This window comes from Pygocentrus nattereri, chromosome 28, assembly GCF_015220715.1.
Source record: "Pygocentrus nattereri isolate fPygNat1 chromosome 28, fPygNat1.pri, whole genome shotgun sequence".
Classification (NCBI taxonomy): Eukaryota; Metazoa; Chordata; class Actinopteri; order Characiformes; family Serrasalmidae; genus Pygocentrus; species Pygocentrus nattereri.
Genome location: NC_051238.1, coordinates 15,946,622 through 15,958,717, shown reverse-complemented (window position 1 = coordinate 15,958,717; position 12,096 = coordinate 15,946,622).

The window sequence follows — 12,096 nt, the reverse complement described above, 5'->3', positions numbered from 1 at the left end:
TACTCCAAGAAAATGAACTAATCAAAATAGTCTCTTCTGCAAAACCATCGACCTGTATTCTGGACCCGATCCCTACAGGTCTACTCAAGGAAATCTTACCAGAAATAACTAAGCCTATTCTGTCAATAATAAACTCCTCTCTTAGCCTCGGATATATCCCAAAAACTTTTAAACTTGCAGTAATTAGACCGCTGATTAAGAAAGCTAACCTCGATCCCTGTGAACTATCAAATTATAGACCCATCTCAAATCTCCCCTTCATATCTAAGATCCTGGAAAAAGTGGTAGCAAAACAATTAAGCCCTTATTTGCATAGGAATAATCTACACGGAAAATTTCAGTCTGGTTTTAGGCCACATCATAGTACAGAAAAAGCATTAGTAAAAATTATAAATGATCTTCTATTATTCACGGACCAAGGAAATGTGTCGTTGTTAGTCCTCCTTGACCTTAGTGCAGCATTCGACACAATAGACTAGAAAACCTTGTAGGGGTAACAGGAACAGCTCTTTCCTGGTTCAGGTCCTACCTCACCGATCGATATCAGTTTGTTAATGTAAAGGGTGAATCATCTGTTCGTGCAAAAGTAATTTATGGTGTTCCACAAGGCTCTGTTTTAGGACCTATATTATTTACAATATATATGCTACCACTAGGCACCATTATCAATAAACACGGCATAAATTTCCACTGTTATGCAGATGACACCCAGTTATATATATCAAGTAAACCAGATGATAAAATTAAACTTGGCAAGATTGAGGACTGAATAAAAGACATAAAAGATTGGATGTCAAATAATTTTCTGTTACTTAACTCAGATAAAACAGAGGTCCTGCTTCTTGGTTCAAAATTAGCCAGAAACAGACTGTCTAACTCAACACTAAAACTTAACAATCTCTCAGTTTCATCAAGCCTATCTGTTAAAAATCTTGGTGTCATGATAGACGCTGATCTCTCCTTCGACACACATATAACTAATATTACTAGAACAGCTTTCCTGCATCTCCGCAATATTGCTAAATTAAGAAATTCATTATCTCTACAGGATGCAGAAAAGCTAGTTCATGCATTTATCACTTCAAGGCTAGATTATTGTAATGTCCTGCTGTCTGGATGTCCCAGCAAAAGCCTTAACAAGCTTCAGCTAGTCCAGAACGCTGCAGCCAGAGTCCTCACAAGAACTAGGAAGTTTGACCATATTAGTCCAGTTTTATCAGCCCTGCACTGGTTACCAGTTAAATTTCGCATTGATTATAAAATTCTATTACTGACTTGTAAAGCTCTAAACGGGCTCGCCCCTCAGTACCTGAGTGAGCTCCTCTCCCACTATGAACCATCACGCCTACTTAGATCACAAGGTGCTGGCTTACTACTGGTACCTAGAATTAATAAAGCTACATCAGGGGGGAGAGCTTTCTCATACAAAGCCCCCCAGCTCTGGAATAATCTTCCTGCTAATGTTCGGGAATCAGACACAGCCCCAATCTTTAAGTCTAGGCTAAAAACTTATTTGTACAGTCAAGCATTTGGTGACTAGTCTTCCCTGTCAGGTCTAGACCTGCTGGAGTCTCTACTGCTCTGTTTTACTGTAATCTGTGGTCAGCCACTCTTTACAGTACTAACTCTGTTTTTTCTTTCCTTTCTCTGCCGAGCTGATCAGCTGCCCATCCTGTGCGTCTGATGCTGTTGCCTCTACTGCCTTGATTGGTGCCGCTGCTCACCAGCCTTCTGGACCGGTTTGACCACCACTGAGCTTCTTGCTGTACAGCGCTGCAATATTGCAGAGGCGTGTTAGCCATGGCAGCCCCACAATATCCAGAGTCTTAAGCATTTCTGGGCAAATCTCATCCACCCCCGGTGCCTTGCCACTGAGGAGCTTACCAACTAGCTCAGTGACCTCCACCAGGGAAATGGAACTTGACACCCCAGAAGCCTCTGGCCCTGACTCCCGTGAGGGAGGCACATCTCCCGGATTAAGAAGTTCCTCAAAGTGCTCCTTCCACCGACTGACAATATCCTAATTCGAAGTCAGAATTTCTCCACCCTTGCCGAATACAGCTTGGGCGCAGCTACCCCGACCACTCCTGAGTCGCCGGATAGTTGTGCAGAACCTCTTTGAGGCAGACCGAAAGTCTTTTTCCAAGGCCTCACCAAACTCCTCCTATGCCCTGGATTTTGCTTCTGCCACCGTTGCAGCTGCCACCTTTTAAGCCTGTTGGTACCTATCTGCTGAATCAGGAGTCCTTCACACCAACCAGTCCCTAAAGGCCTCTTTCTTCAGCTTGACGGCCTCCCTCACCACCGGTGTCCACCAGGAGGTTCTTGGGTTACCGCCCCGACAGACACCCACAAGCTTTTGGCCACAGCTACGCCTGGCAGCTTCCACAATGGAGGTTTTGAACAGGGTCCGACAGTCGTTCCCAGCACACCCTCACTATTTGCTTGGGCCTACCGGATCTGACCATCAGTCTTCCCTGCCATCTGATCCAACTCACCACCAGATGGTGATCAGTTGACAGCTCAGCACCTCTCTTCACCCAAGTGTCCAGAACATATGGTCCCAAGTCAGATGAAATGACAACAAAGTCGATCATTGACCCTTGACCCAAGGAGCTCTGGTACCATGTACACTTATGAACATCCTTGTGTTCGAACTTGGTGTTCGTTATGGACAATCCATGCCTGGCACAGAAGTCCAATAACAATTCACCATTCAGGTTTAGATCGGGCAGGCCGTTCTTCCCAATCACGCCTCTCCAGGTCTCCCAGTCATTGCCAATGTGAGCATTGAAATCTCCCAGTAGGACTATGGAGTCTGTAGGCGGGACCCTTTCCAGAACCCCGCCCACTCACTCCAATAAGGCCAAATACTCTGACCTGATGTTTGGTGCATAAGCACAGACAACTGTCAAAGTTTTCCTCTCTATGATTTTAATTTGTATTGAGGCGACCCTCTCGTCCACCTGGACAAACTGAAACTGCATGGTCACCAGCGAGGGACTTGTGAGTATCCCCACACCCGCCCGGCGCCTCTCACCCTGTGCAACCCCTGAGTAAGAGAGAGACCAACCCCTATCCAGGAGTTTGGTTCCAGAGCTGACACTGTGGGTGGAGGTGAGCCCAACTATATCTAGTTGGTACCTCTCAACCTCCTGCACAAGTTCCGGCTCCTTCCCCCCCAGTGAGGTTACATTCCATGTACCAAGAGCTAGTTTCTGCTGCCGGGGCCTAGGCCACCTAGGGCCTCCCCGCAATCTCCCACTGCCAATATGGCACTGCACCGCTCCTCCATGCTGGACCTTGTGGGTGGTGGGCCCACATGGCCTCCCCATGTTGCCTCTTCAGGCTGAGCCCGGCCGGGTTACGGGGGCTGCCCGGCCACCAGAACACTACCCCCGGCCACCGGAACACTACCCCCAGGCCTGGCTCCAAGGGTCGGTCTCGGTGACCCTTTCCCAGGCAGGGCACACGGTACAGGGTACATGGAGAACGTTATTATATAACAAACTTATTTGAGCAGGCCACAGTTATTTTCCACAGTTATTAGTGGTCAGTATCATATACTTACGTGACAACAAGTAGAACATGAATTGGGTGCATTTTCTCCAGTTGGTTTTATACCAGTGCATGTAAATGAAAGAAAGCAAAAAATGCAATTATTACAACATGTCAGGTGTCTTATGAAAATAACAAATACACATTCTAACTTCTGACTGGTGTCTTATCACTTTTAGAGGGTAGCAGTGAGTAATATTTGTTTATTTGATGGTTATTAATAGCACCTTTAGAGCAGTTTAGTTCCCTTTCCCAATTTTGGTGATCCAACACTATTCACCTTTTTGTGCTTTGTCTCATCAAGCATACCTCATTCAAAAAGTTTACTTCTTAACAAGTGCCTTATTTCCTGGGTCAGGTGTGTAGAGTAGAGAAAACAATGCAGAGCATAGGTCTCATCAGGACTGGCATTGGGAACCTCAGCTTTAGCAATAACAATGAATAATGTTGTTTATTTGAGCTTCAGTTGTGTCTTTCAGCACCTGAAAGCCACTTAGTACTGACAGCTTGGGAGCTTTGTCCTTTTGTCCTCTTTAGTACTTTTTATACAAAAATGTAAAAATGACAATTCATTTGCAATTCACAATTATTCATATGCAATTGCAATTTGTTATCAGTTAAAATGTCAGGATTGTGACAGGTCTAGATGCTAGGTTTGACAATATGGCCAAAATTGTTAAAAAAAAAAAGAAATTAATCATAAAATGTGGTATGTTTCTACATAGGCATGCTTCCTGAAGTTATGAGTGAGGACACCAAAGCAAATCTTGGCCAAACTGATTCCTTATCTGAGTCATGTGATCAGCCACCCAGAAAGGCAAAAAAGAAGCACATGGACATCAAAGTTGAAATCCCACCCATGCTAGAGGTAAGTTTAAATAATCTGTCAAGAACTGTATTGCTTTGGTTAGCAGGCACAGCAGGTGGTCTCTTTTTGCTGAGCAAAACTTTTATTTATCTGAGCTGTGTCAGCCTGTGTAGTACATAAGTATACCTTTGTAGACATTAACTTTAAATTATGCATCTTTACCTCACTGAAAATAGTACAGAATTTAAAATGCTTACACTTGGCAGGTTTGGTTTGAGTGACTGCCCTGTTATTGTAGTTTGCCAGAACAATGAGAACACTGCTAATCAAACTCAAACTAATTAAGACCTCTCAGGAGGTCTCAGTCACCTGCCAAATGAACTCTGGTTCAGTCTATTTGCAATAAGAGTGCAGTATGTATCTTAGACGTCTACACAGGTGAAACACAAGCTGAAATATTATTCCCTCTCTGAAGACCTTCTTTGGTAGCTGTAACAAACCTACTTCTGATGCTGTTTTGACATATGTGTACATTTTATCATCTTTTCACATGCTCTGAATTATAAAACAGATCTTGATTTGCACACTCAGTTCCATTGTTAAATACTCCATATGCACATATGACCACATAAATCAATTACATTACGTATTAATGCACCAAATTTCTCAAACTTTACAAAAGCAGTAAGTTACTCAATGCACACAGAACATACATAAACTAGCTCACAAGCTGAATTAGGCTAGTGTATAACATGGTTCTGAAAGATCCATTAACCCCTTAAAATCCCCCTTAAAAAATTTATTACATTTACGGCATTTGGCTGACGCTCTTATCCAACATACGATTTAAGTGCTTTACACAGGTAGGCGAAGGCTGTGTTAGGAGTCTTGCCCAAGGACTCTTATTGGTATAGTGTAGGGTGCTTACCCAGGCAGGGGATTGAACCCCAGTCTACAGCGTAGAAGGCAAAGGTGTTACCCACTACACTACACCAACCACAAAGGCTTGATATTCAGTAAATACAGGGACTACAGTGCAAACTGGCTGAGCTATTCTTAGGTTGTAGACGCATGTAATAAAACTATTTGTGATTTAAGGGAGCGTGCAGATTGCAGGCACATTGAAAGAGTATTCAAAGAAAACTTGATGAACGACATTTATTCTGAGGATGTGAGTGAATTATATACTGTTGTCATCATACCTTCATCAGTTTAGCATTGATTTTGAGATTATTTAAGACCATATGTGTGACGTTAATACATAAAGACATTGTCATCCAAAAAACTCGAAAAACTTGACCTGACACCTCTGACTTTTAAATTATTATTTCTATTTATTAAGCTTTACAATGTGAATCCCAGCAGCACACATTCATATTTTAGCCTATTTTTATTCTTCTTATTCGGTAATGGCATTTCTTTCAGTTTTAACAACAAAATCTTGTATAGCTTTATGCTTGACAATGGATAACCTTAAAAATATGCTGCCAGTATCATAGTGGCAAGCTTGTTATGCTAGGCTTGAAAGCTTATCAGACATAGTAAAAGTAACCTAGGGTGATGGAGTTTAACAAACATAAAGAGGTATATTTCTTGAATAGGCTTGATCTTTTTCATATTTATTCTAACTGATAATTGCTTTTTTCCAGCCCAAGGACCTGAGGAGGTCATCAAACGATACCGCAAGGTGCTGAAGACTTTTAACAAGGTGCGAACTATGACCGAAGCATTCAACTGCCGTAATGTTTACTGTGGAACAACTGCTTTCACTGCAGCAATTGCAGAACTTGCACCTATGAAAGTCTTGCATCTACCTCAACAAGGAGACCTTGGCTGCAAAAAAATATGCAGCCAACATCACAGAAGAAACAAAGAATAATATAGAAGACATGAAGGCAAAGGGACAGCTATTTCCCATTTGGTGGAAATAAGCTGTAGATATCAAGCTAAAGAGGTTTCACTGTTCACACTGAATAACTCTGGCAGAATTTATTTTTTTTTGATAATGCCAATTTGCCTGTTACTGAGCCTGTTTGCAATCTGTAGTTAATTGTAGCAAATTGAGTTAATTTTATGATTGCTCATATATAAATATAGCTGGTATAGGCCAGTAAGAATTATTATAGCTTCAGTAGTCTCAGATTCAAATGTCATCGGTTGAGCCAGTTTTTCAGTTAACATTTTCTTTTAGCAGTTGAGTGTATACCTCTAACAGCAAAATAAAACAGTTTGAATTACATGTCAAATACCTGTAAGCATGTTTTTTCATTATATCACCCTGAGAAATGACAACATGCATTTTTTACAACATACCATCCATTTAAGATCTGTGAATGGTACACAGGTATTCAGATTTTTGGCTACTAAAAGGTCTTAAAATTATCTTCAGTTTATATATTGTACACAAACAGACTTATTGAAACTCTTTTTAGCCCCTTTTAGCTTTTAATTAGTGATGACTCCACTTTAAAATATGGAGCAAATCTTGAAGCATTATTGACTTATTAAACTCTTATTGGCTCTAAAGAAGCAATAAACTCCAATGATGCAATGATGCAGTGATGCTATCCAGAACCTGTAGAAATAACATTCTGCCAATTGTACACTAATAAGATGATAATATAGGTGATAATTTATGCTCAGTAATTCAGCATAACAAGGTATGAATAAAGTGCTTATTATGAGCTATAATGACTAATAAGACATTATGGTTTTCACGTAATCTAATTATGTACAATCACAGATCATAATGAATAAAGATTAATACATAGTGAATAAACTATTTAGAAGTGCCTAATTCAGGCTTTATTGAACAAATAATAAGAACTTAAGCCACCAATATGTGTTCCTTAAAATAAAGTGTTACCAATATTGAATATACAGAAAAGGGGACAAGTTTTTCGATTGATCAATGACTACTGCTAGACGTGTATCAGAGTAACACTGACAAACAGATCTATGGAAATCAGTCACTGTTACCAGTGAAAACCAGTGGCTACCGTTAGATGCATATCACAGGGAAAATGAGTTGCATTTACAAAGACCAATGATTACAGTATAAGACGATCATGATGATATGTTGATAATGATTAAATGACATAATTTGAAAATGCCTGTTAGCCTTTACATTGTATGTAAATTTTATGATAAATGGACTGAAAGGAACGGCCCAAAATCCATTGACTTACATTAAAAGTAAAGTAGTTTTTTTCTTGAAGTGTAGAATTTTGGCTCTAAATGCCTATAGGATTAGACATGCATTAGATCAAGTGTGTCCAAACATTTGACTGCTACTGTATCTGAAACTAACAGTACTTGCAATGCTGTTAATACAATGTGTGTGGATTAGATGGCCTCCTCTGTTTGTTTACAGAATTAGCTTTTTTGATGTTTAAAGTGACCTGTCCAGGGTGTATCCTGCCTTCCGCCCGAAGACTGCTGGGATAGGCTTAGCACCCCCCTGCGACCCTGACGGAGAAGCGGCTTAGAAAATGGATGGATGGATGGATGTTTAAAGTGTGTTTGCCGTGTAACATATGCAATATTATTTTCAGTGACCCATATTTTTAAGATTAATCAGTGCATAAGCTTTGGTTCAACTTTGGTGGGAGGTGGGCAGTATACTGCTTATACCACCTGACTTATGATAAGTGCTTTATACTGATTAGGCTCATAATCAGTCATAATTAAGATACTGCCAGCCTGTTATCTATGAGGAATGTACATATGTAGCTGTCCAACACACAGGGAAGTACAGCCTTAGATGTAGAAGCATTTTATAGGTTTAAAAAAGTAAATAAGCCCTGGCAAATTTACTAGATCTAATAAATTAGCAGGCTTGCCATTAATAATGAACAAATTGACAAGCCTTTTTATTTCAAGAGAGAGCTACAGCCTGCAGTAGATAACAGGCTGGCAGTATCTTAATTATCACTGGTAGCCTGTTTAGTTTTCTTCAGTTTTAAACATCCTTGATTTGAACATTAGAAAAGTGGAGCTGGCTCAGGCTTCTGTGGTAAAGAAACATGAAAGATGCTTACTTTAAACAGACTACATTTCCCATGAGCCTGTGCACAAGGACATATAGACAGGATGGAAAATATGGATTTAAACCAAAGATTCACACATTTTCAACCAAAATAAATTAACGACACAGATAAAAAGCAAAGATTTGAGAGACGATTATTGAGGGTGGAGAGTGGGGGTATGCATGTCCTCCTTGCCCCCTATAAATCTATGCTTAAGAGATTAAGAACTGAATAATAAGCCAGCAGAGGGTAATAAATGCACTATTTCAAATTGTTTGCATTCTGTTGTATTATATAGATGTTTAGAACATGTTTGACTACATTGTCAGTATTGTTAGATGATTTGCTGTTGTTAGCTGTTTCTGGGGACTGGACCGCGCCGGACGCTGTTGCAGATGTGTTTGCTGTTGTTCTGTTTGAGTGTGCGGCTGGTGTCTGGACTGTGTTAGACTGTGCTACCACTGCTGCTCAGAATGTGTCTGACTCTGATGCTGCTGTTTGGAGTGTGGCAGGCGGCCAGATGCATATAAGCTGATATGCACACATGATGAGCCATGCAGGGAAGATGACAAAGGATGGAGGGCAACAGGGACGTGTCTCCATGGTAACAGGAGACAGGATGATGAGCACCACCTCTTCCTTGCCACCACATGCCAAACCTGTCTGACTCCCTGTCCCTCCTCATTAACCTCTGAGCTCTCTCTGTCTCTGTCTCTCTCTCTCTCTCTCTCTTTCTCTCTTTCTCTCTCTCTTTCTCTCTTTCTCTCTCTCTCTCTCTCTCTCTCTCTCTCTCTCTCTCTGTCTCTGTCTCTCTCTCTTGCTCTCTCTCTCATTCTCTCTCTTTATCACAGCCAGCAGTCCTGTCCTCCCACACCTGTGACCCTTTGCAAATGTGCACTCTTTGGCCCGAGGAGCAAATCTGTGTCATAACTTTATTAAAAATAATGCTCCCATTTGACTTCTGTCACAACGCTTTTCTCAGGCCCTGCTGCTTAACCCCTGGGTGTGTATATGTGTGTGTTTGCCTCAGAGCTAAGCTTTAGAAGACACAGTTATCATCACCAATAACAAAGTATGGTGTAAATTTAAGCATTAATCTGATATTAATTATTTCTCATTGATAGCTCATGCAAGGAAATGAGACAAATTCTGTTGAAAGTGTGGCATTGATTGAATGTCAAACCTTTCACTCATTAACACATTTGAATTTTTACACTTTTTATGAAAAAGAGTTTTATGAAACAGTTTTATGAAAAAAGTTTGAGTATCTCTGGCCAAAGTACGTATTTAATTAATTTTGGAAGTGGAAAGAAGTAAAGACTTATAGTTATATGCAGGTACCTTATATCCGACTAAGTAAAAAACTAAAAATAGTCATTTTGACATGCAAAAGTTTGGACACACATTTTGCAGTCAGTTAATTGTTTTTTGGTTTTCTTATTTCAGGAATTTGCACCGACTGTTCTTAGAGAGCACTTCCACTTCTGTGATATGCTTGCATGCACATAATGTTTAAGATCTACTAACAGATTTTCAATGATCTTCAAGACAGGAGATGGTGAGGGTCATTCCAAAAGTTCCAGGCTGAGTTTCTTAAAGCAGTTCATGATGTATTTTGAGGTATGTTTTGGCTCATTGCCCTGTTGTAGAAGCTATACTCTATTCAGTTTAGTTTCTTGTGTCACATTTTCTTTCATTTTAATTTCAGTGTCAATTTTTACTTCATCAATATCCGCAGCATTTTCTTCCAAAATGCCTCTGGCTTATATGTGAAAGTTGTTTGTATAAACCAGCTGCCCTTTACATAGTGTGAAAATTTCACTTTGAACAGTCTGGTATAATGGTTTCCAAATTATATGGAAAAGCTTCCATTAAAAGTTAAGAATGTTTTTTGTTCGTCCTCCTGATGAGTTACTGTTTTGTAGATACAAGGTTTTTTTTTAACAGCAGCTAAATATAAAGCAACCATGCATTAATATCTGCAGAAAATTATTTATACTGAAGAGTTTGTTCAAAAAAAAAGAAAAAAGGAAGAAGAAGAAATTTAATGTGATAGCAAGTACATAGTTCAAAAAGGTTTATAAGATTGTTATAAAACAGATATTGGCTTGCCTTATACTGAAGGATGGAGGGAGGGAGGGCCTATTCTACTCACCTAGCAACCAAGGCCCATTATATTCTCTTGGACTCCCAGACTTGGATGGCTAAGGCATCAACATGGATCAAAGTCATGATCTCCTGACTGTAGGATCCACACTTAGATGTATTGTTGCACCACACAACACCAGTGTGCCAAGTTATAAAAATCATCATACTGTTTAAGCAATGATCTTTTGTTGCATGGTTATAATAGCCTACTGTTGAATGCTTGGTGGATGTTAATTGTGATGCTGGGCATCAGCTGGCATTACTTTGGATGGTTCAGAGGGTCAAATAAGGAAAATGTATAATGAAAATATGTATGTCACAAAAATGAGTAATCATTTACTATACTTTTAACTTGTTAACTGGGACTGGTCTATTGATCACAATAAGAAATAAAGGATCGACTTCTTTTTCATTTCTTTCCCCAAATCAATTCACAAAACATTAATTGTTTATTCAATTTTCAGTGATTAAAATGGAGGGCTTCGCAAGGAGAAGTCATTTTAAATTCAGTGTTTATCTCTGTTTGAAGGGACTGTAATCAGATAGTCTGCCACAAATCAGAATGATGCATTTTGCAAAGCAGACAGGTGTTCACAAGACGCCTGAAATGTTTCTGCTAGATTTTACTGATGATAGCTTCTATATGTGACAGGATCTGTTACATATAGACAGGCCTGTTCGTAAAGGGGCCACAAAACCTATGTGTGCAGTGGGCTCATTTTTATTCCTATGTCTTTATTTCATGTAGTTTAAAGGTGCAGTCTTGAGGTCGATTTGCCTGAGAGCTGCTCTCCCTGGAGACTAGCCTTTAGGGACGGAAGATTCTTCACTAGCCATTTGTTATACCGTGGCTTTATCATGACTCACACAAAGATGCATGCCCTGAAGCTTTTTATTCACACAGCCACACAAACACAAATATCATTTCATAACTAAATAAGATTACAACATCCCTCATCCTAACCGACACACACACAGAATGTTAGTACACTTTCTTTGTTCTTACTTTATGTAATGGATAAGCTGTTGTTAGATGCAGGATCATGACATCAAATGTTCAGGCCGTGGACAAAAAAGAAAATTGGCCTATCTATGCTCCACCCACAAATGCATTCTGTTGTAGAAACTGGTGTAAGGTAAGACAAGCATTAGTCAGTGCTGGCAAAATCCCATTCAACTGAAAATTCAATCTGAAACTACAGCACAGTTTGTTTAGGATTTCAATAAAAGGTTAAAATGTTATGCTAGCTAATCAAAACTATGCAAATTGGAAACAGCAACAATACATTTGCTACCAATTGCTCTAAGACACAGTAAACCCACAAGACCTTTCCAACCTGAAAAACGTGAACAGAAAACAAAGATTTTATATTTACAGAACATCTGAGTTCTTGTATGTCATTCTGCAAGCATTCTTGTGGGCGCTGCATAGATTGCAGTCAATTGAATTTTGCTCCAGCAGTACAGCACAAGTGGCGGTCGTTTGACTGATTTCCAACCCTCTTTTTCCCTTACAATTAAAAAGGCTGTTTAGTGTATTTAAGACTGATGTAA